General features: G+C 33.8%; 1 long non-coding RNA gene across 3 annotated transcripts in view; it reads right to left on the bottom strand.

Moving 5' to 3' along the window:
- LOC105493229 (uncharacterized) overlaps positions 1-24,447 on the bottom strand; it is a 125,597-nt gene that overhangs the window by 87,295 nt on the left and 13,855 nt on the right. The window contains exons 2-4 of one of the 3 annotated variants that reach the window (XR_011609784.1): positions 21,504-21,583; positions 18,912-21,243; positions 15,852-15,911 (exon numbers count right to left, since the gene is read on the bottom strand). This is a non-coding gene — a long non-coding RNA (uncharacterized lncRNA). Of the gene's footprint in view, positions 1-15,851; positions 21,244-21,503; positions 21,584-24,447 lie in introns of all 3 variants that reach the window. The other 2 variants (XR_011609782.1, XR_011609783.1) reach the window with 2 other exon arrangements.

The raw sequence follows: 24,447 nt of genomic DNA, 5'->3' as shown, positions 1-24,447 counted from the left end.
TATAGAAAACTCCTCTACCTGCCTATCAATTTCATTGTTAACCAAAACTCTTTCAAAAAATAAAGTCTATTAAAAAGTAAGTATGTGATATCTGTGATTCCTTTGCTTGCTTGTAACCTTCATGGCTCATCATTTTACTAAAAGTAACAGCAAATCTCCTTATGTTGCTTTCAAGGTCCTACTTAATTTGTCCTTCAACTCATCTCTTCAACCTCGTATTGGTTTACTGCACCATTTTCTCACCCTGCTGTGCCATATGACCTTCTTACTTTTCCTCAGACATGCCAAGCACTATTCTTTGCATTTGTTTTTTTCTCTGCCTGAAATGCTCTTCCTTTTTCCCTCTCTTTCTTCTGCTAAACAGCTACATATATCACTTTCTAATCCGGAAATGAGAACTTGTCAGAACAAGTTGTCCTCCACCAAGTCCTACCCCTGACCATGCTATTTAAAAGTAGAACGTGTTTCAGTTCAAAAACCTCAACGGGAGAACATACCTGGCACCTTCCAGGAATAGCAAAAAACCACTGTGACTTTAGAAGAAAGAAAAAGTAAATCACTGTTATTTCCTGATGATGGGGATTTGGGTGTATATTAGCTGTGCCTTTATGTTTTCCTGTATCTTTGCAATTTTCCATTATGAGAATGTATTATCTAAATAATTGAAAAATTAGAAATATGATTAAGAAATAAAAGTTAAATTGATAATAAATTAGGTCACCCCAGAACTTAACAGCCAAATATGTGAGTGACCTGTATACAAGTGTGTGTTGCAGCCTCTTTCTTCTTACCGTGGATAAATGTTTCTAATGGTGAAATATCACAAAGATCTCCTATGAAATTAGTGCCTCTTTCTGCTTCTGTGACTGCATCTTGAGCCTTATGCTTCATTTGCCCTGTAAGCCTTCTTGGTCCTACCTTGGAGTTCTCTGGGCCAAAAGAACTGGGTAGATCACACCAATGTTCTATGCACCATTGATAATATTTCTAGTAATCAGAAAAAGTGTTTGAGTTTGAAATACCTAGGTATCACTAATTTATATTTCATTATAGTTTTATAGTTTGTAAAGCAATTACCTCTTAATGTGTTGATTAAGTGGACAGTGAATTCAAGAAACGACTGTCTAAATGAGTCCGTCTTTATTAGATATAACATCAAGTCATTTTTTTAAATATAAACTATTAAAGTTGAATGTTTGATGTTTTCCTGAATATTAAAAATATATCTCTAATAACAAAGCTTATAGTTCGATCTCTATATGAAATAATATTTGATAGAGTAGAATGAAAGTATCCGCATACAATATGGTTGAATAATTAGACATTTCACTAAGCCAATTTAACATAAATTCTTCCTCAGAATTAAAGCTAATCATTACATATTATAATGATTATATAAAAAGTGATCACCATACCATACATGATTTTTTGCTTTATAATGTTTTCACCTATTAACATTAACATAAGATACCAAAAGACGACAGTAGCATTAGATCCATGCAGTACTTTATAGGATAAGCTCACCACCATTTTGAAGAGAGAACATACCAAAACCTCCAGCCTATTCCAAAATAAAATGCAATTATCTTCATGCAACATTTAAAGAAAGAAAATTATTATTTGAATAAAACTTGGTTTGATTGAGAAATGAGACACCACACAATGAATACAAGATTAATGCTGATCACTAGAGAAGGTAAGTCAATATGTAGGAAATGGGTTTATGAAAAGACACATTTTAATATATACCACAGAATTTAACAGATTTCACACATGAAATAAATTAATTACTGTCCCTATTGTTAAGGCCATAAAAATTTTTTTCTTAAAATTGAAAATATATATGAAAATAACATTTTCTTAAAATTGAAAAATTCTTTCTTAAAATTGAAATTTTTTTCTTAAAATTGAATATGGCCTTTGCATCTGGTAATTGACCAGACAAACATGTGATTAAAAAAAAAAGGATAACTTTGGATTTGTTCAATTTGTGTTTGTTGCCTAAAGGTAAAACTCCACTGATTTTCTTCTCATCTCCTCAATGAAGTCTTTGCACTGATTAATCTCCCAGAATAAAATATGAACTAGAATGGCATTCTTTCCTTTATATGTCACTATCTCTCATTACACAGTTCATATACTTGAAATCTCCTCCTGAGAAAATTCAACTACATTTTTTTTTCCAAAATTAATCCTGAGGTAAGTTTCTTTACAAAAATAAGACAAATAATAATTGCCATGAGAAAAAAAGACACCTTTATGTTAGGTTTTACTTTCTAACTTAGAACTGTACTTAATATCTTTTTTCTCTTTAAAAAGATATTCGTGTAATAGTGCTAAATTTACATCATCCGCTATGTAGTGTATCGTACTAGAAGTTGGACAATACTCTTAATCTCTTCTTTTGATAATAAAACCCTCAAAATGCTTGACAAAGGGATTCACATATAGGGTTCAAAATTTCTAAGTAGATGATGGCTATGGGCTAAACTGTGTTTTCCCAAAATTCAAATGTTGAAACCCTAACCCTCCCAATGTGATGATATTCAGAGACGGGACTATTGGGAGATAATTAGGTTTAGATAAGTTCATAAGGGTGGAAGGGTGGGGCCCTCATGATGGGATTAGTGCCTTTATAGGTAAAAGGAGAAACACCAGAGTTCTCTTTCTACCATGTGAGGATGCAGTGAGATGTCTGCCCAAAAACCAGAAAGATAGCCTGCACCAGGAACTGAATCAGCCAGCTTCTTAATCTTAGACTGCACAACCCCCAGGACTGAGATAAATTATCTGTTGTTTAAGGCATGCAGTCTATGGCATGTTATAGCAGCCTGAGCTAATATAGTATGTATAAGTATAAAATAATTTGTCAAATTGTATTATGTTATGAAGAAAAAATGAGGGCAAACGAATTAAAGAGTGCTGCAGAAAGGCATGAGATTATTATTTTATAGAGCATAATCAGGGAAGGATTCACATAACCATGGCAAAGTCATGAAGGATGTTTGAGCGGAAGTATACATTTCTAGGAAAAAGTCACCACAAACTGATAGAAAAGCACACACAAAGTCCCCAAGGCAAGAATGTGTTTGCGAATTCTGGGACAGAAAACCAGAAAGATATGTGGTGGGAGATAAAGTGAGGAGCAGAGAGGGATTAGTGACGTGGCGCCTTGTGCACCATTGAAAAGTTTCACTCAGAGACAAGAGAAATCACTGAATGGTTTTGAGCAAAGGAGTAGCAGGATCTTATCAATGTTGTTGTTTTTTTTTTTTGTTTTGTTTTGTTTTGTTTTGTTTTGTTTTGTTTTGTTTGAGACCAAGTCTTGTTCTGTCATGCAGACTGGAGTGCAATGGCACGATCTTGGCTCCCTGCAACCTTCACCTCCTGGGTTCAAGCGATTCTCCTGCCTCAGCCTCCCGAGTAGCTGGGACTACAGGCGTGCACCACCACGCCTGGGTAATTTTTGTATTTTTAGTAGAGACAGGGTTTCACCATAATGCCCAGGCTGGTCTCGTACTACCGACCTTGTGATTCACCTGCCTCAGCCTCCTAAAGGGCTGGAATTACAGCCGTGAGCCACCGTGCCCAGCCTTATCGATATTTTAAAAGTATCACTGTTTTTTTGTGTAGTGAATTGACTATAGAGGAACAAGAGTACAATTAGAGAGACCAGTGACTTTTGAAAGCGTTCAGCCAAGATTCCACAATGGTCTAGATCAGAATATAAACAGTGGAAGTGACCGGAACACTTTGGATGTATTTTCAGGAGCTAACAGAACACCATACTTATGCCAAAAACCTGAATTGGCTTCCTGTCATACCATGGTCTGCAAAAACTTACAGGTTTGGTTCCCTGGCTCCTTCTCCCACCTAATTTCTGTTACTTTCTTTGTGAATGCCCTCTAGTGAATCAAATTTATTCACAAACATCATGTCCTCAGAGAAGTTTTCTCAGAATACCCTGCCTTATCCTAAATCCACCTACATCGTTTCACTCTCTTGTTGCTTGGATTTCTTATCTTCATAGCACTTATAAATACATATCTATTATTATATTATTTATTCATTTATTCATCTGTCTCCCCTTTAAAAATATAAGCATAATAGGAAATGTCATATTTTGAAATGGACTTGAATAAACTTTATGTAAGTTTGACTTGAAAATAGCTATTACTCTTAGATGCTGATTATGTTATACATTGCTGAAAAATAATCTAAAATCTTACAAATATTTATTGAATTCTATATTCATTTACAATTTGTGTTCCATACCTTATTCATTATGCTGTTTTCCATTGATTGATTACATCTTAATCATAAAACGTAAGAAAAACTTATTAAGCCTACATGTTATATCTTCTGTCACATTTATGATCTCATATTCAAAAAATGAAATTTCTATAAAAAACAGGGTTATGTAATCATGTGATTGTTCTATTACATTAGTTATCTAATACTACAAATGTCCTTTTAGCAAATATCATGTTCTTTTATTTTTAAATCAATTCAAAAAGTTTACTGAATTCCTAATATATATGAGGCCATCAAGCTAGACAACATTCCCACCCTCAAAAAGTTTATAGTCTAACAGTGGATCACATATTGCTATCAATATGGGAACAGTTAATAGCTTAATATTGAGACTTCTAATAAACACAACATGTCTCCATTTGTTTAGTCTCTATTTAATCAGTGTTTCATAGTTTTTAACATATGCATGTACATACTTTATTAGATTTATACCTAAGTGTTTCATGTTTTGGTGTTTTTTTTTTTTAACTTTTAAGTTCAGGAGTACATGTGCATGTTTGTTATATAAGTACACTTATATCATGGGGGTTTGTTGTACAGATTATTTCATCACCTAGGTATTAAGCCTAGAACCCATTAGTTATTTTTCCTGACACTCTCCCTCCACCTACCCTGGGACTTTGTTGAAGTTGTTTATTAGCTTAAGAAGCTTTTGGGCTAAGATTGTTTGGTTTTCTAGATATAGGATCATGTTGTCTGCAAACACGGATAGTTTGACTTACTCTTTTCCTATTTGGATGCCCTTTATTTTTTTCTCTTTCCTAATTCTCTGGCCAGGACTTCCAATGCTATTTTAAATAGGAGTGGGGAGACAGAGCATCCTTGTCTTGTGCCGGTTTTCAAGGGGAATGCTTCCAGGTTTTCCCATTCAGTGTTATGTTGGCTGTGGGTTTCCATAGACGGCTCTTATTATTTTGAGGTATGTTCCTTCAAAACATAGTTTGAGAGTTTTTAACATGAAGGGATATTAAATTTTATCAAAAGCCTTTTCTGCATCTTTTGAGATAATCGTGTGGGTTTTGTCTTTAGTTCTGTTTATTTGGCAAATCACATTTATTGATTTGTGTATGTTGAACCAAACTTGCATCCCAGTGATAAAGTCTACTTGAGCGTAGTGGATAAGCTTTTTGAAGTGCTACAGAATTTGGTTTGCCAACATTTTGTTGAGGATTTTTGCAACGATGTTCATCAAGGATACTGGCCTGAAGGTTTCTTTTTTGTTATATCTCTACCAGTTTTTGGTATTAGGATGAGGTTGGCCTCATAGAATGAGTTAGGGAGGAGTCCATTCTTTTCAATTGTTTGGAATAGTTTCAGTAGGAATGGTACCAGCTCTTCTTTGTTTATCTGGTAGAATTCAGCTGTGAATCTGTTCCGTCCTGGGCTTTTTTTTTTTTTTTTTTTTTTTTTTGGTTACTTGGCTATTTATTGCTGATTCAGTTTTGGAACTCATTATTGGTCTGTTCTGTTCGGGGGTTTAATTTCTTTCTGGCTCAGTTTTGGGAGGGTGTATGTGTCCAGGAATGTATCCATTTCTTCTCAATTTTATGGTTTATATGCATAGAGACATCCATAATACTCTCTGATGATTGTGTTTTCTGTGGGGTGTATAGTAATATCCCCTTTGTCACTTGTTACTGGACATCATTTGCAAATAGTTTATTGTGCATTTTTACATGTATGTTCTTAAGAAATATTGGTCTGCAATTCTGTTTTCTTATCTTTTTCCTGGTTTTGGTATCAAAGCAATGCAGGTCTCATTACAGGAGTAGAAAATCTTCACTTCTCTTCTATTTCCTGAAAGAGATTGTGTTGAGTTGGTATTTTTTCTTTCTTAAATATTTGTTAGAAACCACCAGTGAAGCCATATTGGCTTGAAGTTTGCTTTGTTTGAAGGATTTTAGCTACAAACTCAGTTCCACAAATCCTTATATAACAATGTAGACTATGTATTTCTTCTACAGTAAGCTTTGATTGTTTGAGACTTTCAAGGTCATAACATTTCATCAAAGTTGTTGATTTTATGGTATTTAAGTTGCTCATAATATTTATTTCCTTATTATTCTTTCATTGTCTGTAATATCTACAAGGAGATTCTGCTTATCTTCTTGATATTTTGACAATAATTTCTCTTCTTTGTCTCTCTCTTTTTTCAGATTCCCTTTTTCCTGTTTCTCTCTCTTCAGTCAAGATGGCTGAAAGTTTATAAATTGCATTGATCTTTTCAAATAGCCAGCTTTTTATTTGACTGATTTCCTTGTTGATATTCTCTGTTTTCAGTTTCATTGGTATCTTATACATTAATTGCTTCCTTTCTTCTACTTACTTTCTGTTTAACACTAGCTTTTCATATATTCTTGGAGTGAAAATCTTATATATTGATTTAAAACCTCTTTTGAAATTCATATCTTGATTTTAATTATATTATATAATTATATATTACATATATAATTAACACAATATATTATGTGTTCTATATAACATATACATTATATGAATACATATATGTATATGTAATTTCATATTAATATATAATAATAGTTATAGCATTTAATTTAATTACCTTTATTTCTAAGTACTATTTTAGCTGCTTCCCCTACATTTTAAAATGTTTTATTTTTTGTTAAATCCCAAATATTTATAATTTTCCTTATGACTTCATCGTTAACCTCTTTTAATTAAGACATATTTAATTTCCAAATATTTCAGGATTCTGCAATATCTTTCTGTTAATGATTGCCAGTTCAATTCCACTTTATTCAAAGAGCACATTTTGTATTATTTCAATTTATATTATTTTCTTTTGTTTATTTTATTTTCCAGCATATACTTACCCTGATGAACATGTCATATGCACCTGAAATAATACGTATTTTGCTGTCTTTCTGTAATCATTAATTGGGGCAATTTGATTTACACCGTTGTTTTGGTCCTGTATAACTTTAATAGTTTTCTATCTACTTTTTCTATTGATTATTTATAGAGAAGTGTTGATATCACCAATCATTATTTTGATTTGTTTTCTGTTAATTTCTACTTTTATTTCTATCAGCTTTTGCTTTATGTATTTTGATGCTTTTTAGGCAGTACATTTATATTTGATATTACTATCTCTTCTTGATGAATACACACTTTCATCATCTTGTAATGTCCCTCTTTATCTTAAATAATAAGCCTTGTTTTGAAATATTGAAGTATCCACTCCAGGTTCTTTTTACAGATTAATGTTTGCATAATACATTTTCTTCATACTTTTATTTTTACTTGTCTAGATTTCTATACTTAAAATGAAACTTTTGAAGGCAGTATATAATTATGTCTGGCTCCTTCCTAACAACGCCTTTCTTTTAACTGGTTTGTTTAGATTGTTTACCTTTAATATTATTACTATTATGGTATATTTTTGTCTATCATCTTTTTAGTCATTTCTCTCTAAGTATTTTTCCATCCTCTTTTTGGGTCTACTTTAAATGAAACAGATTATTTTTTATTTTTCCATCTTATCACATTATTATTTATAGGTATTTTAAAAATTGTGTAACCCTAAGGTTTACTCTCTTTCTATATATATAGAGTAATATATGTACATAATATATATATATTTGATTAATCACAGTCACCTTCAAATTATAAATTGCTTTATGTGTAAGCTATAAACCTATAAAAGTATACTCCCAAATTCTCTTTTTTATCTGTTCTCATTTTATCATATATTTTACTTTATGTAATACCTTGCTAATGTATTTATTATAGACCATCATTTTCCTTTTAGATAAATTAGCAACAAAAATGTCTTACATACTTTAATTTTCAGGTTATTTTTATTTCTTGGTCCGGATTTATGTTTCTGTCTGACATTATAATTCTTCTACCTAAAATCTTCCTTTACCATTTCTTGTTATTCAGGTTTTATTTGTCAATATATTGTTATTTCTCCGTTTTTGAGAAATATTTTTGCTATGTTTAGAATTTTAGATTGACAGATCTGTTTCACTTTTGTTTCTTTCAGCACTTCATGTTTCACTTCATTCTTCTGTCTTGCATGAAATACCTTTTCTAATTCTTATCATTATTCATATTTATTTGATTAATCTTTTTTTATTTTTCTAATTCAGTATTAACTTCAGATCACAAACTTTAGCAGTTTTTATATGATATTTCCAGGTAATGATATTGGTATTATTTGCCCTGTGTGGAGCTCTTGAGATTTTTGGATACATAGTTTGATGTTTTTCATTATTTTGGAAAAATTATCACCCACTATCCCTCCAAGAATTTCTTCTTCCCTTTTCTCTCTTTTTCCCCCCTTAGATTCCAGCTATTGTATATTTAGAATGTTGATATTGTCTGAGATCTGTTTAATGTTGTGTCAGTTTGTTTAAATTATCATTTTTCCACTTGTATTTCAGTTCAGATAATTTTCATTGATCTATCTTCAAATTCAACAATGTTTTTCTTGATAGTTTTGATCAACTGGTGAGTCTCTGGAAGATATTCTTGCTCTCCATGATTGTAGTTGTTAAAATTTCTAGTGTTTTCATTTGATACTTTCTTAAAATTTTATCCCTCTACCAAAATTATGTATTTATTTATGTATATTAGCTATTATTTCCACTAGAGTCTTTACTATATTATTTATACTTATTTTAAACTTTCTCTCTAATAATCTCAGCCTCTGGGCCATTTCACAATTGGCTTCTGTTGTCAGGTATCAGATGACACTTTTGTTCTTGCATATTTAGGTATCTCTTAACATTTTATTCATCACTGTACATCCTGTATATAAACATAATACATAGAGACTGAGGTATGTACGTCAAGAAATAGGAACCCCTCTTCATTTGTGGTAGATTGAGTCAACCTATTTAGGAATTTAGTTGGTTTTGGTTTTTATTGTCCTGCAGTGACTTTTAGTGCAGCACTGGCTTCATTTTTCTCTGCTATAATCACCTGCTTAAAGTAGAGATTACATACTGTAGGAGTTTTCTCCATGTTCCTGCTTCAATCTCAGCAGGAACTCTGAGACTTCAGAAAGGGTTTCTGTCTGTATTCTTGCCTCTCTTTCCTCAGGCAATGCTACCTAACCTAGTGCTGGGAAGTGGAGGCAGGGGTTCTCTGCTTGCCTGACTCAGTTTGTGTCACAGAAGCAGAATATTTTATATAACTGTTAAAATCTTTCAGTAATCATTTGCATGACACTGTATGTTGAAAGTTTAGGTATAAGTAACTAAATTGAAATATTTTACTGAGAACAAATAATTTGAATGCATTATTTTGTATTAGAATATAATTATCATTATATTTTCACAAAGTAAAATGGTATCATTTTAATGATGCATTTGCACTAAACCTTGTCATTTGTTGCTGCAAGGAGATATTCATTATCATTCAAATTATTATTTACTTCTAGGTAATTTGTCTTTTAATCCTGGCTGTTTTTAAATTTTTCTTTTTCTTTAAAAATTTGAAATCCTATGTCAATAAATCTAAAGTTTTTGTTTTGGATTGAAGTTATCCTTCTCATAACACAGTGAACTCTTTGAACCTAAAGACTCATTGGCTTTTGTTTTGTTTTGTTTTTTACATTTTGGAAAATCTCTATTATTTCTTTCAATAGACCGTCTTCCTAAATTTTCATATTGTTTTTCTATCACTCTTCAGAGACATACAGTAAATTTTCTCAGTCTAGTGTTTAAATAACTGAACTGACATAAATTCTGCAAGTTTTGAGAATGTTGTTTTAAGTTAAACATGTGGAGACAATTACCATTTAATAATATACTGGTCAAGGAGATTAATCTTATTCTCTTTCGTATATACTCAGTCTCTTTTTTATATTTTCTCTCATTTCATCTGAGTTCTGTTTTATTTCCTCAAATATATTACACAATTTACTCATTTTCTCTAAGTTTCTGTCTATTTTTTTGTTGGATCCATCCATTCGGTTCTTCATTTCAATGAGTATGTTGTATTTCATTTATTCTCAGATGCATATTTTAATATTTTATTATCTCTGAATTTGAGACATACTGGCTACCTGATGGCATGCTAAAATTATCACCAGGTGTGTGTTATTATAAACTAGTAATTGTCTCCACATATATAACTAAAAACAACATTCTCAAAACTTGCAGGATGTATGTTAGTTCACTTATTTTTTAAAAATCTCATGTAGATATTGAATTTAAAAAAGAAAATGTATTGCTGGTAGTTAATGCCAAATTCACTGGTCATCTCGTCTACCTGCCTGTTATCTAAATCATCGCTCTCAAGTTCAAAGTCCCATCTACCTACCTCTCTGAGTCACATCTAATACCTTCAAGTGGTAATTTGAAAAACCAAACGAATAATATTTTGCTTGTCTTAAAATGCTAATTTTTCTAATTAACGCTAACAAAAAATAATGGCATAATTTTCCACCAATTATCACTTAGTTAAGTTTAATAAAATTAAACATATATTTGAGAGACCACTGTGTACATGAAAATAGCTGAAGATATAGCTTTTGATTCAAATAGACATGTTTACAAAATTAGGTTCTCCCATTAATGCCTGTACAATAAGAAAAAAAGTCACTAAATCACTCTAAGGCACCTAATGTTAACTCACTATCAAGTCTCCAGTCTTCCCATCTTCCTTAGTGATGCAAACCCAACTTGGAGTTTAGCACCAAGATTAAAGTCTATATTACTAGCTTAGATTTTTGTATCATGGGCTGTGTGGCTAGATTATGCCCTATATAATTTACTGAGGAAAGTTGTGTGGAAATTATAGGAAAGTTTCTTGGAAAAATGGGGCAAAATCCTTTTATCTTTCTCACTTTTCCTGCTACTTACAGTGTGAATGTAATACCTGGAACTCTACCAGCCATCTTTGACCATGTGTTAATGGGCTGCATAAGGCAGAGCAGAACGATAGAATTCTGAGTCCCTGATGAAACTTTGGAGCCACATTGGCACTTCTGGTCTTCTTATATTTAGGAAATATATCTGTAAACTTAAGGCATTGATATTATTTTAAAAATATTTTTCTATGCTGATAAACTAGCTTGCATCTGCTCATCTATAATGTTTAAACAATTACAGTAATGCTATGGTTTGGCTGTGTCCCCTCCCAAATCTCATCTTGAATTATAGTTCCCATAATCCCCACCTATTGTGGGAGGGACCTGGTGGGAGGCAACTGAATCATGGGGGCGGTTTTATCCATGCTATTCTCATGATAGTAAGTGAGTTCTCATTAGATCTGATGGTTTTATAACGGGTTTTTCCCTCCCCTTTACTCTGCTCTTCTCCTTGCTGCCACCGTGTGAAGAAGGTTGTGTTTGCTTCCCCTTCTACCATAACTCTCAGTTTACTGAGGTCTCTCTGACCCTGAGGAACTTGATTTGATTAAACCTCTTCCCTTCATAAATTATCGAGTCTTGGTTATTTATTCATAGTAGCATAAGAATGCACTAATACAGTAAATTGGTACTGCAGAGAATGGGGTGTTGCTACAAAGATGCCTGAAAATGCAGAAGCAACCGTGGAGCTGGGTAACAGGCAGAGGTTGGAACAGTTTGGAAGGCTTGGAAGAACATAGGGAAATGTGGGAAAGTTTGGAACTTTCTAGAGTCTTGGAGGGCTCAGATGGCAGGAAGATATGAGAAGGTTTGGAACTTCTTAAAGACTTGATGAATAGCTTTGACCAAAATGCTGATAGTGTTATGAACAATGAAGTGCATGGTGAAGTGGTGTCAGATGGAGATGGAGAACTTGTTGGGAACTGGGGTAAAGGTCACTTTTGCTACGCAAAGAGACTGGTGGCATTTTGCCCCTGCCCCAAACTTAGAACTTGAGAGAGATGATGTAGGGTATCTGATGGAAGAAATTTCTGTTTTTGTCACCCAGGCTTGAGTGCAGTGGTGCGATCTTGGCTCACTGCAAGCTTCACCTCCCGGGTTCATGCCATTCTCCTGCCTCAGCTTCCCAAGTAGCTGGGACTACAGTCACCCACCATGCCCAGCTAATTTTTTTGTATTTTTAATAGAGACAGGATTTCACCATGTTAGCCAGGATGTTCTCCATCTCCTGACCTCATGATCTGCCCACCTCAGCCTCCCAAAGTGCTGGGATTACAGGCATGAGCCACCATGCCTGGCCAATGGAAGAAATTTCTAAGTGGCAAGGCATTCAAGAGGAAGCAGAACATAAAAGTTTGGAATATTTGCAGCCTGGCCATGTGATAGAAAAAACAAACAAACAAACACAACTACATTCTGGGAGAAATTCAAGCTGGTTGCAGAAATTTGCATGAGCAACAAGGAACCGAATGTTAATCACCAAGACAATGGGGAAAATGACTCCAGGGCACATCAGAGAACTTCACAGCAACCCCACTCAGCATAGGCCCAGTGGGCTAAGAGGAAAAAATGGTTTCCTGGGCCAGGTCCAGGGCCCCCACTACTGTGTCCAGCCTAGGACTTGCTGCCTTGTGTCCCAGCTGCTCTAGTCATGATTAAAAGGGGCCAATGTATAGTTCAGGCCATTAGTTCAGAGGGTGCAAGCCCCAAGACTTGGCAGCTTCCATGTGGTGTTAAGTTTGTAGGTATACAGAAGTCAAGAATTGAGGTTTGGAAACCTCTGCCTTGGTTTCAGAGGATGTATGGAAGTGCCTGGGTGTCCAGGCAGGAGTTTGCTGCAGGTGAAGAGTCCTTATTGAGAATCTCTGCTAGGGCAGTGTGGAAGGGAAATGAGGAGTTTGAAGCCCTACACAGAGGCCCCACTGTGGTGCTTCCTGGTGGAGCTGTGAGAAGAGGGCCACTGTTCTTCAGACCCCAGTATGGTAGATCCACTGACAGCTTGCATCATGCACCTGGAAAAGCCACAGGCACTCAATGCCAGCCCAAGAAGGCATTCAGGAGGGAGGCTGTACCCTGCAAAGCCACAGGGCTGGAGCTACCCAAGACTATGGTGACCTGGATGGGAGACATAGAGTCAAAGGAGATCATTTTGGAGCTTTAAAGTTTAATGACTGCCCTATTGGATCTCATAGTTGTGAGGGGCCTGTAGCCCCTTTGTTTTGGCCAATTTCTTCAATTTAGAATGGCTGCATTTACCCAATACCTATACCCCCATTGCATCTAGGAATTAATTAACTTGCTTTTTATTTACAGGCTCATAGGTGGAAGGGACTTACATTGTCTCAGATGAAACTTTGGACTTGGACTTTTGGGTTAATGCTAGAATGAGTTAAGACTTTGAGGGACTGTTCAAAGGGCATGATTGTATTTTGAAATATGAGGAAATGAGATTTGGGTGGGGCCAGGGGTGGAATAATATTATTTCGCTTTGTCCTCACTCAAATCTCATCTTCAATTATAGTTCCGAAAATCTCCACCTATTGTAGGAGGGACCTGGTGGGAGGTAATTGAATCATGGGGTGGTTACTTCCATGCTGCTCTCATGATAGTGAGTGAGTTCTCACAAGATCTGATGGTTTTATAAGGGCTTCCCTACCTCTTCACTCTATCCTTCTCCTTGCTGTCACCATGTGAAGAAGGATGTGTTTGCTTCTCCTTCCACCATGATTGTAAGTTTCCTGAGGCCTCCTCAGCCTTGCATAACTGTGAGTCAATTAAACCTCCTTCCTTTATAAATTACCTAGCCTCAGATATTTCTTCATAGCAGTGTGAGAACAGACTAATACAGTGACTGTTCTTTAGGTTTTTTGTTATAAACAATAAATTAGGAATGTATGAAATTGTGTAGCCCAGTGCCTGGCACACAGATATTGTTTTAAAAATGTTAGCCAATTGTGTACATTATAAAAAAGTCATTAATGCGATGTCTTCCTTTGAAAATATCACATATCATAAAGCCCATTTTTCCCCTTTCTATCTTCCACAACATGACACGTAGTCAATAACAACGTGATTTGAAAATAATCAGAATATACAAAATTATGTAAAAATATATCAAAATTCAAACAAGCTAAAGAATATGTGGAATTCCTTTGAAGCCTTGTGATTAAATATATTCATTTTTTATTTATTTTATTTTTTTATTATTTATTTATTTTTTTTTTTTTTTTGAGACGGAGTCTCCCTCTGTCTCCCAGGCTGGAGTGCAGTGGCGCCATCTCCACTCACTGCAAGCTCCGCCTCCCGGGTTCACGCCATTCTCCTGCCTCAGCCTCCCGTGTGGCTGGGACTACAGGCGCCCGCCACCGCGCCCGGCTAATTTTCATATTTTTAGTAGAGACGGGGTTTCACCGTGTTAGTCAGGATGGTCTCGATCTCCTGACCTCATGATCCGCCCATCTCGGCCTCCCAAAGTGCTGGGATATATATTCATTTTTTAAAAGAAAATTATTTCTTGTATATGATGCATATGTTATGAATGGTTACAATACAAATCAATCATTCCATATATAAATACAGCCCACCAAAATTTACCTATTCTTGTAAAAGTGTATCCCTACAAAACAAAATTTGATTTTTGAAGTGTGTATATTAAGATTTAGGTAAATATATATCTCTACATATTTGAAGTTTTAGAGTAAAATATGGTCCTTTAATGCCTTCTTATAAAACTGTTACATTTTCATTATGTTGTAACCACAAATTTTCTACAAAATATCCCTGGAAGATCAAACCTGTCTTTAGATCGAGTGAAAAATGTACAAAAGTGGGGGATTTTCCTTTGGCCTACTTGAAGGTAATAATTAAAGTTTTGTATCTCTGCCCATTGTTCTGGGGTTACATGGATTCAAGCTTATTGACAGCCCAACCCTGGTATTACATTTTCTACGAGACAATATATTCTATCTGGTCAACAGGAGATAATCTGAATATCAAACGTGAGTTGCATTTTTGTGGTTGACTAACTTCCATATGTATTGGAAGGCAGGGTAACGATAGTGGAGCATTTAGGCATCTTTACTTCTAATTCATGTAACAGGTAAAGTTGGCTCCTGAATCACTATGAATGTCAATGGGTGCCAAATCATAGAAGTTTCTGCAGCAAGCATCTTAATAGTCCCAATTTTGTAATATGCGGAGTATGCATACTTTGTTATGACGGTTGTTTTCTTACAGACCTTGCATATGTAAGGTGCAATTCTGCAATTCCTCTTAGAAGCACTAGTCTTCATTTTATTGAAAAGCAGAACAAGTAGTGGCATAAAACCTGTATAATTCACAGGCTTTTAAGTTAAGGCCTCAGGCAAACCATTCTTTCTTTTGTTTTGTCCCCCATACTTGCAGGGCAATCTCAATGTTAACTTGCTCTACATTGAGAGGATGTATTATATGCTGACCTCCCCAAATAATAACTATCAAATGTGCTTTATATCTTCTCTACCTTACGATTGATTCTTAACCTAGTTTCTCTTTATTATATTATTAAGTGAATATTATATAAACATTAAGATGGGTGATTTTGTCCATAAAAGATGCATCTTTTTAAAACCAAAGTAAGACTGAAAATAATGTTTTACTCACTTGGAAAGTGAAAGTGAAAGTGTTAATGATCCTGTGCTGGAATGGCACTTACCTTAATACTGATGTAGAGGCGGATACCATATTTATCTTAAACTACCCCAGAGCAAAGAACCTGTGAAGAAGACAGTTACCTTCGGAACCATATTTATCATGTAAATAGCTCAGAAAAGGATACTGCCAGTTACATCTTTAAAATACAAAAATGCATCCATTTCACTATTTTGTAAATGCCAGAGAGATGCAGCATTCGTTAGAGTTAACGGTGCGGCACTTTTGTGTTCAGTAGCATGAATCATTAATCATGAGACAGGCCATATTCTTGTACTGCTTCTGCTTTCATTACTTGGCCTAATTAAACAGTTCTCTGAACTGGAATCTCAGATTCCTCTGTTACAGATTATCATTAATTATGGTGAAAGTGCTCAGAGATGTTGGACTCAATTATATTCTACTCAACTCTGGCACCGTGTGATTCATTGCGCAGCCTGCTCTGCAGATGTACTCTTTTCTTATCTCGCACTCCCACTTTTGTAAATTGGGCTCTGGCAGCCAACAAACTAAGAGTTATGTGCTGCGTTTTCATTAAAAACATGTTGGAGAAGCACAGACCAATTAAGGATTCTGTATTTTATAAGGAGTGATGAGATGAACAGTGGATTCTGGGAGAATTAGCTCTGTGAAGAAGCAATCTCAATCTTATTGTATTGCTAAATTTGGTGCTAGGTTTTTTTTTGTTTGTTTGTTTGGTTGGTTGGTTTTTTTTTTGTTGTTTGTTTGTTTGTTTTTCAATTGATTAAGTCTCTGTCTTGGAACTTTTAAAAAATTAAAATAATGTATTGCAAACTTAATAGAAAGAAACTCAAAATTGTGTTTGGTGCTTGTGTGAGCTACTGGAAAACATTTCCAGTGACATATGCCAAACACATTATAGCTCAAAAGACACTAATTTCTTCAACTTTGACAGTCATTTTTATGCTATGTAATACAATCTCTTCTATAGCACTAAGTTTAAGCAGACTGGACTACTATTTTGGCATAGACAAAGCCAGAATATCAGGATTTGCAGGCTTTGGGTACTGTTTGGGATGTGTGTTTGGGGGAAGGGGAGTGTATGATTTGACATATGGCACATGCGAATCAAATTATCCCAAAGTACTTCTATTGCATTTAAAATTTGTTTATTTGTTTAAGGATTCTATTTTTTTTCTTCTTTTATTCTCCTTCCCTCCCTTGTTCTGTCTCTCCCTACCTCTCTCCTTCCCTCACTCCCTTCTTTCCTTCTTTTTTGTCTTTCTCTTTCAGGGGAGTCAAAAGATTTTTCTTTTGTTCAAATAATACAGAAACTGTATTTTAGTAATTAAAATGTAACAAAGTTTATGATAAAATAATGTCTTCAGTTTCCCCACGGACCACAAAACCATACCAAAAAACTTAAATGCTTAAAATCAATAGTATTTTAGCATTTCATGAAAAGAAAATATGTTTATCTAATTTAAATGTGAAAAACACAAAAATGAAATTTTATTTGCAGATTATACTTAAGAAGTTGCATGGCCTTTGATACTTTATGGATCATAATTCAGAGATTTTACAGACACTAAACTGCAGTGATAAACATGCAAATATATTTGGGAAGCGTTTAAGAAGGCTATTCAGTTTTCTCTTCCTTATGTATCATAAATTCTAAATTATAGTAGAAATACTTGGCATTTAAAACAGCTGGTCTGAAAGTGAAATCAACTGTCATTCAATTTACCTCTGATGTCATTTTAAAAAATAAATTGTCAGGGTTTTACCTGAAAACGTTTATTTAATAAAAGATAAGTGTTAAAATAATTTTATAATATGAGAAGTTTGTGTTATTATTGATAAGATGATATAATTATATCATTCAATGACAATTTTTTTTAAATCTCAGGGCAGAAGAAAGTGACATCTATAAAGTTACATCTATAGTGACAGAAGAAAGCTTTATGAGCTGTTCTTATAACTGATCATTTATTTAAATGAAGCAAATAGATTAAAGCCAGTATTTTCTAACTGATAAATTTGTTATTCTTATGTGATAAAAATACTATTTATTCAAAACAAATATGAGGTTAATGGTTTCCTCTTTTTTTATTTCCTCTTTCCACTTTAAAGATATGGTACCAAATCAAATAGACAAAACTGCTATGCTTGTGTCCCTTTGTTTCTCATGTGAGAAATTAACAAAATAGCACACAAGTAACTCTTATCACAAAGCTATTCTCAGAGGTGAAATATGAACAGCATTGTCTTGGTTCAAGCCAACTCAACTAGTCACATGTGTCATCATTATTACTTGCTCTCTATTTTCACAAGTAAAACTTCTGTTTATTTTGTATTAAAAATTGTCTTGATCCTCATCTGAAACTCATTTTCCTACATCATGAGATATGTACTGGATATATTCATCCACAAGATCAGACCCAAAAATAAGGGAAGGGGGCATCTCTTCTCTTATTTTTATGTTATCTAAAAGTTTCTGTTTTGATTTTTCCTAAATGAAGTTTAATTTTTGTATATTTTCATTGACTATGTGTCCATTTTTCCTAAATGCAGGTCAGGAAGAGAACAGAAGTAAAACGATGTGGAGGAAAAAAGTTCTAGATGTAAGCCTTTTGGCTTAACAGTGTGTAGGTTTTCATATCCTGCAGTAGTTTCAGGTTTTAATATATATGAAAATCAGTGGTCTTGTATCTATGCATATGTGTCGTCTATAATATAATTTTGACAGATGGTGAGCTGGATAAATCTAGTCCCTGACTATAGAAAACCTTGGCTTGACTTGCACTCTACCAAAACTTGTTTTAAAAAGCATTCACATGTATTTATTTTTTAAATAAAGATTCATTTTTTGGCCTGCCCTTATTATTTCTCATTGAGATGCCGGCATCCTCATCTTTGACAGTCCCATATATGCATTTTACCTGAGTTGTGATTTTTTTTTTTACAGGATTATTCCATGCATAATGCTGATGACTATACTATTTTACATCTCCTCCTTATTAAAAATAAATATGTTACCTTGCCCCTGTTTGCACCCTCTAAAATTCTGACAACAATATCTTACTTAAAAACAAATACAAACCTAGAAACCAGGAAGCGGTTTCTCCCAGTAGCAGCTCCAGACAGACTGCTCATTGAAAATGTAATACACTGCTGCCGTGTCACAGGTCAGCTGGCAAATGGCAATCTGAATTTTAAAAGGAATATGAATAAAATTCTGTTTTATTTTGAAAATGAACTTTCTGCCCTCCATCATGAATCCAATATATGTCTTAATCTTCTATGCTCTTGAAGCCTGCGGCTCCTGGCTGAGTCCTTTGACTCCTGAACCTAATAAGGAAATAGGTTGTTTTCTCATCCTCGTCTCATTTTTAGAAGGGCTGAAACAAACAGTCCCCTATTTCAAATGTAATTGACAAAGCATAAAAACATGTATGTTATATAATTTTAGGTTTACAACCAAGCTCAGCACCAGGATGTTTTATTTTTAAATTTGATTAAGATGTTATACCTTTGGAAATGTGCTGTCAAGGTTTGAAATCAAAATTTCCAAGTATACGATGCATGTTTACCTTAGAACTGTACATGTGAAGCTGATAAAGGATAGAATGGATAATGGTACACTTCAATTGGGAACATTTTCATTTAACCTGGACATTATTTAGAGCCATACAGAGAGATGTATAGACAGAATTTAAAAATGTATATTTGTGGCCATTGTTGCTGTTTAAAAATCAACTGGGTGTGTGCCATGTCTGTAACTATGTTTGCTTTTTTCTCCTAAATAGAAGTTAGTTCATTATGCTATATTTATAAACTTATTGTTTACACATTCATTTAAATTAGTGACTTCTAATTAGAAAATGCTTTTCTTTCCAGAAAAATAAGGTTTCAATTTTTGAGTGTTTGTCCTTTTTTATTTGAAAATTCTAGGAATAATATATTGTCATGGCATAATTATTATTGTTCTTTTTTAAATAAAGTAATTGTAGAAACTACTCTTTAAGAAGAGAAATGGTAGAATTTAAAGCACTTAAAATAAATACAATTAGGCGTCCTATGCTGTTAGTACATCTTATAATTATATTTGTGTAGCATTATCACAACCTAACTGATCATTCTAAGGACATAAAGGCTGACATTTCATTGTGTATGTGCATCTTGTGTGTGAAACTTAGAGAGAGGTGCACATGAAAAGTTAAGCAATTAGTTATTTTAACACTTGGATTTGGTTTTAACCTAAAACTAGTCCATTATTGTTTTTCAGAAGATAGTTATATTTTAAATGTCTTTTTTTATTGTATGGCCATTCTAAGCTTAGAGCAATTAGCATATTTACAATGATACTTTAATTATTAAATGTTAGATACATGGAAAATTTTTAAAAACTTTAATTTCCGTAGCTATATCTAGTCCCTATTCCCTTTCCTGATATTCCAATAATACATAGGCTCATAGAAATCATGAACTGATATATACTTGATAGAGTCATTCATGATTCAACAAATAATTATTGAATATCTAAATAATGAATTAATAACTAAGTATATTAAGATAAATAGAACATGGTGTAGCAACAATAAGATGGTCTTTTAGTTAATCAGACAAATAATATAAGAGTTCTATCAGTGAGACAAGTGAAATGATAATGGTAGCAAAAGGTGAGTTAAAAGCACATAGGAAGACAGTTAACCCGGTGTGGGGAAGAGGAGCCCAGGGAAAACATTGAGGGAAAAGTCATGCTTAAGAGTGTTCTTAAAAGATTATGTGAACTATGTTAGATGAAGAGAAGCTTTAGATTATCTTCCTAGGGAGTAAATTAATTTTATGCAGGCATGAAATTTTTTAATGTGTAAGTAAAAGAAGCGATAAGTGTGTGTTGAATAACTGACCATATGAAATATAGAATCCATATTGTGGATTACTTCTTATTAATAATATTTGTTTACTGCTTCCTCATCAGATAGCAGCCATGTAGTTTGGAAGATAATGGCTTCAGGTCCAGGAACATGTGTTGCTTAGGGTAAGCCCATTAGAAGAGTTGTATTTCCCTAGAGAATTATCGTTCCAGGAACTTAGGTTTATATAAATTATCTTATAATGATACACAGATATCTTATCTTGGTTCAGATATGGGCATATGACTTTGGTTGACACGATTATACCATAGGATAGTGATTTTCTTTCATATCTGTAGGAATGATAAGCTCTGTCTCGTACCAGATATGAAGGCAGCAGTGATGCTATAGCTGTAGACATGTCCACATTCCAAGCAGGAAGAAGGAGCAGGACAAACAGTAGAATGATACACAGGCCAGCTGGGTCATCCTCCAATAAAGAACCTTCCCAGAAACCATACCCAGTGAATTGTTTATATCTTAGTGGCCAAAACTGTGTCAAATGTCTACTTTTAGCTGCAAAGGAAGCAGAGAAAATATTTTCACCTGGCTCACGGCTCCCCCAAATAAAGTGCAGCTCCATTAGTAAATAAAATAGTGAGAATTGATATTAGGTAGCCTACTAACAGTTTCTAACATATAGTCCTTGACCTCAAAGTGTTCATAGTCTATTCTGGAAATGTACATATAAAAATACTTAAAATATATTTTAAATTCTACTTCTACCAACAAGGTATTGCCAAGGAGAGAGCAATCTTCACATGATAAACATTTACCTGTAAGAAAGCAATAGATTACATTTCCCTATGTAGAAATTCAAGGCAGTTTCTAGCTTCAAGGCACAACAACTCCAATACTGTAGAAAAGAAAAAGAAAGAAAGAAATTAATACATTTTGAAAACCAACAATGGGCATTATCTGTGGACTGATTCCCTGATGCATTGTTTGAGAGAAAATAGCAAAACAAAACCAAGGTAGAAAGCCAAGGCAACATTTGAGGCTTTTCTCAGAGCACTCTTTGCTACTTCACTAGGAAGATAGAGAAATATGGTGCCTGACAGCCTCAGTCGCTGAACCCTCTTGGGGCTATAATGCACACAGTATTAGCATGTCCCGTAGCCAACTCGTGGGAAAAACAAACAAACAAACAAACAAACAGCGGTCTCAGGTACTAAGAGAAGGCAACCAGCCTCCCACAGCTACAGAAGGCTCCAACACACCATCTTCCGCAGAGTTTGTGCAGCCCACATGAAGCACAGAATTTTCATGTGGTAGAGAATAAGTACATATCACCAAATAGCTAACATTGAATACTGCTTGATAGTAAGTGAAAGTAGCAGTCTAGGAAACACAAATAATAGAGCCAATTGAAAAATATTACTGAATAGTGAAATGACACATACCTAAAATAAAAAGCAATTATTCTAAAAATTTCAAAATTTTTGAAATAAAATATGCCTATTCAAATAACAAATATTAATATAATATCCAAATAACAGAATGGATATTGACAAGGAGCTAAGAAAATCTTCCTGTACAAAATAAAAAAAAAGTGAAGAGATGTAAAATATGAAATACAAATGAAGAGACATGGAGGATATATTAAGACTTTCCAACATACATCTAAAAGTAGATCCAAAATTAGTGAGTTAAAAGAATAAAAGGGAAAAGAAAATAAAGAAGAGTCCCTGAGACTTTCTCCAAAACTTAGTAGAACTGTTATTTTAAAATAGTTCACTAAGAATCGAACAGATCATTTTTTCACACTTATTTATATTCAACAAAATGAGAATAAGGCTGGCTTCAAATTTCTAGAAAAACAGAAAGTTACTTTAAATCAGGAATGATTTTCCATCTTTATCACCATGCAAGGACCAAGGTTTTCTAGTCACGCAAGAACTCAGAAAGTTCACCTGTTAAACACATTAATAGAAAATGTATTTCAGCAAAAAAAAAAAAAAAAAAAAAAAAAAAAAAAGAAAAGTGGATTCAGAATAAAATGGGTGTTTCAAGAGGCAGTGAAGAGCACACATATCAGTTAGACGAGATCTGGTGTGTTCAGGGTGGTTTGGCTGTAGACAACACATATATCAATTAAACATAATGTTAGATGTAAATAAATATTGATACTATTAAATAATTACTTTAACAGCAATTTGGAATATTATTCCAGATTATAACAACATGGATACTGATCAGAGAGTGATTAGGAGTAAAAAATTCAAGCAAAATACAAATGTATAAATGTCTTTGTCTTCAGTGGAGTGTGTGCAGGGGTGGAGAATATTTTCACAGGCAAAGGGATAGGCAAAGATTTCTTAGAACATTAAAACCATATGCATCATAGAAATATGATAAATTCACTTTATTAACATTAAATGCAGCTGTTCTTTAAAAGACAGTGTTGTGAAAATAAAAAGTCAATTAATAGAAACTACCTGCAAACATAGTGTCAAAGAACTATCTAGAATATGTAAAAAATACTTACAAGTCAACAATAAGAATAACAAATAAGCAATTGAAGATGAGTCAAATGTTTTCATGAGCACCTCACAAAAGAAGATTTTGACTGGCTGAAAACCAAATGCAAAGGATCTCTCTATCAATATTCATCAAAAAACAAGATACAAACTGAAGGAACAAGCAATTGAAAGCACGGTGAGATACTGCTATTCATGCCCTGTTGAGGGGTTAAAATTTAGTAGCTTGACAATAGCAAATAATGGCAGAGATGTGAAACTCTGGGACATTACTGGTTCTAATGCAAAACTGTACAATCTGGAAATTACTTGGCTAAAATTAGAATTCAAAAATACATATATATATATATTTGTAGCTATTGTAAAATGTGTTGAGTTATTGATTTGATTCTCAGCTTGCTTGCTGTTGGTGTATCGCAGAGCTACTGATTTGTGTACACTAAATTTTGTATCCTGAAACTTTTCTGAATTCATTTATCAATTCTAGGAGCTTTTTGGAGGAGTCTTTAGGGTTTTCTAGGTAAACAATAATATCATCAGCAAACAGCGACAATTTAACTTCCTCTTTAGCAGTTTGGATTCCCTTTATTTCTTCCCCTTGTTTAATTGCTCTGGCTAGGACTTCCGGTACTATATTGAACAAAAGTGGTAAGAATGAGCATCCTTTTCTTGTTCCAGTTCTTAGAGAAAATTCTTTCAACATTTCCCCATTCAGTATTATGCCGGCTGTGGGTTTGTCATAGATGGTTTTTTTATTACATTTAGGTATGTCCCTTGTATGCCAAATTTGCTGAGGGTTTTAATCATAAAGAGATGCTAGATTTTGTCAAATGTTTTTTCTGCGTCTATTGAGATGATCATGTGATCTTCATTTTTAATTATTTTTATGTGGTATATCACATTTATTGACTTGCATATGTGAAACCATCCCTGCATCCCTGGTATGAAACTCACCTGATTATGGTGGATTATCTTTTCAATATGTTGTTGGTAAGCTAGCATTTTGTTAAGGATTTTTGTATCTATGTTCATCAGGGATATTGGTATTTAGTTTTCTTTTTTTGTTGTGTCCTTTTTTTCTAAGATAGGGAGTAAGACAAAAATGTCCACTCTCACCAGTCTCATTCAATATCATGCTGAAAAATTAACACAGTTCAATATAACAAGAAAAAGAAATAAAGTATACACAGAGTGGAAAGGAATAAACAAAGATCCCCATTTGCAGGAGATATGATTGCAC

The sequence above is a fragment of the Macaca nemestrina genome, chromosome 11 (genome assembly GCF_043159975.1).
Source record: "Macaca nemestrina isolate mMacNem1 chromosome 11, mMacNem.hap1, whole genome shotgun sequence".
Taxonomy (NCBI): domain Eukaryota; kingdom Metazoa; phylum Chordata; class Mammalia; order Primates; family Cercopithecidae; genus Macaca; species Macaca nemestrina.
The sequence above is the reverse complement of the archived record's forward strand: the minus strand, read 5'-3'. Positions and strand labels throughout refer to the sequence as shown.